The 5,863-nt window shown below is 40.0% G+C and overlaps 1 protein-coding gene across 2 annotated transcripts in view; it reads right to left on the reverse strand.

The window, feature by feature from the left end:
* POLA1 (DNA polymerase alpha 1, catalytic subunit) overlaps positions 1-5,863 on the reverse strand; it is a 324,710-nt gene that overhangs the window by 30,770 nt on the left and 288,077 nt on the right. The gene's annotated exons all lie outside the window — the stretch shown is intronic.

The following is a 5,863-nucleotide window of genomic DNA, read 5'->3' on the forward strand; positions in this document are numbered from 1 at the left end:
GAGGTACACTAATATTTGCTAGTTGGGTGGACACTGGCCCCACCTTACTTGGTTTGAGTGTCAGATGCTGCATGTGAAGCTCAAATTAATCCTATTCTCTTGTGTTTTTGACCCTGTTCCATGGGCAAGGATTTGATAGAGGGCCCCTCTTGGGCAGGTTCACTTTCAGTCCAGTGGGATATAGTGAAGTTTCTGTTTGCATAGTTACGTGGCTTTAACAAGATCAAGTTAGTTTTAACTCAATTAAAAATCTCAAAATGGACTTTTTAAAGATTCTTGGGGGTGGGGGGGAAGCCTGCATTAAAAATACGCCGATATTTAAAGAATACTGTTTCTCAACCACATCCACTTAAGAATTTATCTTTTGGCACATATATGTATTATTTTGAGAAGTCTCTGTTCATGTCCTTTGCCCACTTTTTAATGTTTTTTCTCTTTTTTTTCTTGTAAATTTGTTTAAATTCCTTGTAGACTCTGGATATTAGACCTTTGTCAGATGGATAGACTGCAAAAACTTTCTCCCATTCTGTAGGTTGTCTGTTCACTCTGATGATAGTTTCTTTTGCTGTGCAGAAGCTCTTAAGTTTAAATATATTCCATTTGTCAATATTTGCTTTTGTTGCAATTCCCTTTGCATTTTCATCATGAAATCTTTGCCTACTCCCATGTCCAGGATAGTATTGCCTAGATTTTCTTCCAGGGTTTTTATAGTTTTGGGTTTTACATGTAAGTCTTTAATCTATCTTAATTTTTGTATATGGTATAAGGAAGGTCCAGTTTCAATTTTCTGCAGATGGCTAGCCAGTTCTCTCAGCACCATTTATTAAATAGGGAATCCTTTTCCCATTGCTTGCTTTTGTCAGGTTTGTCGAAGATCAGATGGTTGTAGGTGTGTAGTCTTATTTCTGGGTTCTCTATTCTGTTCCATTTGTCTTTATGTCTGTAGAGACGTGGAATCAATCTAAACATCTATCAGTGATAGACTGGATAAAGAAAATGTGGCACATATACACCATGGAATACTATGCAGCCAAAAAAAGGAACGAGGTCATGTCCTTTGTAGGCATATGGATGGAGCTGCAAGCCATGATCTTCAGCAAACTAATGCAGGAACAGGAAACCAAACACTGCATGTTCTCACTTTTAAGTGGGAGCTGAATGATGAGAACATATGGCCACATTGAGAACAACACACACTGGGGGGAGGCCTGTCAGAGGGGGTTGAGGTGGGAGGAGGGAGAGCATCAGGGAGAATAGCTAATGGATCCTGGGCTTAATACCTAGGTGATGGGATGATCTGTGCAGTGAACCACCATGGGACACATTTACCTATGTAACAAATATGCAAATCCTGCACATACACCCCTGAACTTAAAATAGAAGTTGAAGGGAAAAAAAATGCATATTTTGCGTATGTTCTACAGGATATCTTGCACAGGAAGAGTACATTAGTGCTCTTTCAAATTACCTGTATACCTACAATTACATATATAAATATCAGGGATTTTAGCCAAAAAAAAAAAAAAAAAAAAAAAAAAAGCTAGAGTATGAAATCAAAAAAGTTCAGAAGAGTACTGTTCCAGATGTAGAATTGCAGGGTATCTTGGTTCACCTTTTCCCTGTAGGGAAAAATTCTATCATTAGGGGTGCTTTTCTGGGGTGCATGGGGATACCTCCTTTCTTATCCCTGACTTCAGACTGTTCTCACCTTGCTTTTCTCACCACTGGCACACTGTTATAAGTGGGAGATAAAGGATTCTGCTACCTCAACAGAATTAAGAACATCTCCTCTATGCAGGCCCCCTTTCTGCCATTAGATTACAGATTCTTTTTTTTTTTTTTTTGAGATGGAGTCTAGCTCTGTCGCCCAGGCTGGAGTGCAGTGGCGCAATCTCAGCTCATTGCAACCTCCGCCTCCCAGGTTCTGGGAGCAATTCTCCTGCCTCAGCCTCCCGAGTAGCTAGGACTACAGGCGTGTGCCACCACACCCAGCTAATTTTTGTATTTTTTTAGCAGAGATAGGGTTTCACTATGTTGGCCAGGCCGGTCTAGAACTCCCGACCTCATGATCTGCCCGCCTAAGCCTCCCAAAGTGCTGGGATTACATGCGTGAGCCACCAGGCCCTGCTAGATTATGGATTCTTACAGCACAAGGATACTAACTTATTTGCATCTTAGAAAGCATGACATAGAGAAGATGTTCAGTACATGTTTAACGCAATTGAATAGAGGGGGAAAGTTTGGTGAACTTGGAATCCAAAGTGCTGTATTGCTAGATGCTTGGAGAGGAAGAAATGCAATCTCACACAAAAACAGCTTACCAATACAACGGATTCTTCTTACAGCCAATGCTTAATTTGACAATATATGCTAAATGTATCACTTAACCTTTTATTAGTAATTTGCTTTTTTATCTAGTAAAATTCAGTTTGTTTAGAACAGATGCAGGGAACTGGGTATTATGGTTACCGCAACATGATGGTTAATGGGAGGGCAATAAAGGACTGTTGACCACTTTTTAAAATGTTAATAAAGTAGCATAAATTAATAACAAAACTATATTCTACACAATCTCTTTTATGAGTTAGATAGTATTCCATCATTATGAACACCTGCCACTATAGTACACTGAAAATTTCTAGTTGGAACTTTCTGAATAGTTGGATTTTTGTACAAGATGAGATTACTAGTGCTAAGTCTAGATGCAGAATTTTAAATTAATGGGGAAAGGAACTAAATCACAGGAAAAAAGGACAGGTAAAGGTACCGTTAAGTGTATTTAGTTGTGGTCGCAGTTTAAATTGTTGATTTTTTTCTTCAGAGAGGACAAAGTTGGATACTGGCCAACTGAGCTGAGCAGCTCCAAAGGGACACTTGTGACCTGGGGTGGTGCTTGGTGAAAAGGGTCCCAGCTAACCCACCCCACGCACGGCTAGTGGTGTCCACATCAACATGTTTCTAGTGGACAGTCACTAATAGCAGCCCTCCACGGTGACTTTATATATGTTTTTGTATCTGTGAGGTCTTAGTCTTAAGTAAGCTTGAGAATGACATGAATAGTGAAATCCAATTTCTTATTTTTTTTTCTTTTCTGAGACAGGGTCTTACTTTGTCCCTCAGGCTGGAGTGCAGTAGCACAATCTCGGTTCACTACAGCCTCAACCTCCCAGGTTCAAGCGATCCTCCTGTTGTAGTCCCACAAGTAGCTAGGACTACAGGCATGCACCACCAAACCTGGCTAATTTTTTGTAGAAAATGGGTTTCACCATGTTGCCCAGGCTGGTCTTGAACTCCTGAACTCAAGCCATCTGCCTACCTCAGCCTCCCAAAGTGCTGGGATTACAAGCGTGAGCCACTGCGCCCAGCCTCAATTTCTTAATATTATAGCTCCTCAATCAGCATACAAATCTCTATCCAGATATCTATGTAGGAAAAGTATGCAGGCTTTGCTCTGTATATCTGTATATTTCTCTATTGTTTAGATCTTTTACCACAGAAATGCATTCACATAGTATTTGTACCTAAAAAAAAAAAAAAAAAAAAAACCAGTTAAAACTATGTTTTGTCGTCTTGGATGAGAGAACAAAAGAAAAATGTTCTGTGAAAGTTCTCAAAGAACTGGAACGTATCACCCACTATTGCCTCAGATTCAACCTGTCAAAGCTACTCTCGATGGACACTAAAACAAAAAAGGTCACCCCATTAATCATGACATTTAGAGTAACAAAAAAGAACCCACCTTTCGGCCGGGTGCGGTGGCTCAAGCCTGTCTCTACTAAAAAATACAAAAAAAAAAAAAAAACAAAAAAAAAACTAGCCGGGCGAGGTGGCGGGCGCCTGTAGTCCCAGCTACTCGGGAGGCTGAGGCAGGAGAATGGCGTAAACCCGGGAGGCGGAGCTTGCAGTGAGCTGAGATCCGGCCACTGCACTCCAGCCTGGGTGACAGAGCGAGACTCCGTCTCAAAAAAAAAAAAAAAAAAAAAAGAACCCACCTTTCTTATTTTCTGGCACACAAAAATTCAACACCAAAATGTTATTAAATTGAGTTAGTATTATCAGTAAAAAAATATGCTCTATTTCCCATTATTTATGAAGCCCTATCCTTTTCTTTCTTACCAATTACATTCCCTATCATTTCCAAAATATACAAACTGTTTTCAATCAACAGATTTCTTTATTACAGTGTGCAGCATGCTTGTTACTGCCTCTTTTCTATATTGAATCCTTGATTGGACAAGCATTTTGAATTTAACACGGACCATGATTGCACATATCAAACAAATTAAAGCTGCCAATCTCTTTTTGGAGACCATCCTTTATATAAACTACCACTGAAGAGCACCCTAAGTGTATTTGCTTACGAAAAATGGGACAGGAGTGAAGAAATGATTGCTGTCAGAGTTTGCCATGTTATCTAGCTGCTCTTACAAACATGCACTCAGATATTGTTATCCTTTTAAAACTTATTTTGCAACTCTGATGTCAAAACCATCCATGTAGCTTTTACAACATTAAGTATTCTTCATACTAATCTTAAAAAAGGACTTGATAAACCCAAAATGATAAAAAAGTGAAAGAGACCAGACAGTAGGGTTAGAATGCCGACTTGAAGTTCACTAATAAACTTGCTTTTGGATGACAGGGGTAGATGGTGGCAGTGCAATTTTTCCTGTTCCCCCTCTAGAAAATGAGAATGTACCTCGGGTACATTTAGAGCAGTTGTCTGTTGAGAAACTTGAAGAGACTTGCCATTAAGTGGCACTGGAAAAAAAAAAAAAATGTTTTATTACTAGGCAGGGTTAGCATTCAAGAGTTAAAGTCTAATATGTAGAACCAAAGTGTTTTCAAAAACTTGAAGAAAGATGTATTTCTATGGTAAGGCAGAGTTGCTAGTTTTTCAAATAAAAACTCTGCAAAATAAACACTATGATAATGAATACTAGGATATTTTCTAAATCATTAAAACAAACTTCAGTTAGACATGTACTAAATATAGGGCTTTTGTCATCTTATGAAGCTACTTAAAGACAGTTTCAGAAGCTTTCCATATTTGAATTGTCAATCACAGGTGAAAATATTGAAGCAAGAGGACTTTTTGATACCTCTGTTTATTTTAAGAACCAAAGCGGGTTCTTAACACCAGGAGAGGGTTCCACAACTTTGAAAACTATGAAAAAAGCTGCAAAAACATACAGGTGAAAAAGAAAACTTTCCTGGAATCACTCTTCTTGCTCTTTTTAATCCAAGAGTTTGGCTAACTACTCACCTCTTCCTTTCCTCAAAACCATGAAAGCAAAGGCTTTGTATATTTCTACAATATTTATATATCTGTGTATTTCTACAATACAGCTGAACTTTTACGAGCTCAGCCACAGAACCTGGCTTTCTGACTAGCCAAGAACTAAAAGATGGGAGGGAGTAACAGTGCTGAGGTCAGGCAGTTTTATTGGTTTTATCCATTCATTCGTCAGCCACCATCAGACACACTGTTGGATTTAATGCTTAGCAACACAAGGATGAAAAAGCAATTAGCCCTGGCTCCAAGGAACTCGCATATAGTGGAAGAGAGATGCACAAGAAAAAATACATGTGAGCCGGGCGCGGTGGCTCAAGCCTGTAATCCCAGCACTTTGGGAGGCCGAGACGGGCGGATCACGAGGTCAGGAGATCGAGACCATCCATCCTGGCTAACACAGTGAAACCCCGTCTCTACTAAAAATACAAAAAACTAGCCGGGCGACGTGGCGGGCGCCTGTAGTCCCAGCTACTCGGGAGGCTGAGGCAGGAGAATGGCGTAAACCCAGGGGGCGGAGCTTGCAGTGAGCCGAGATCTGGCCACTGCACTCCAGCCTGGGAGACAGAG

This window comes from Piliocolobus tephrosceles, chromosome 12 (assembly GCF_002776525.5).
Source record: "Piliocolobus tephrosceles isolate RC106 chromosome 12, ASM277652v3, whole genome shotgun sequence".
NCBI lineage: Eukaryota > Metazoa > Chordata > Mammalia > Primates > Cercopithecidae > Piliocolobus > Piliocolobus tephrosceles.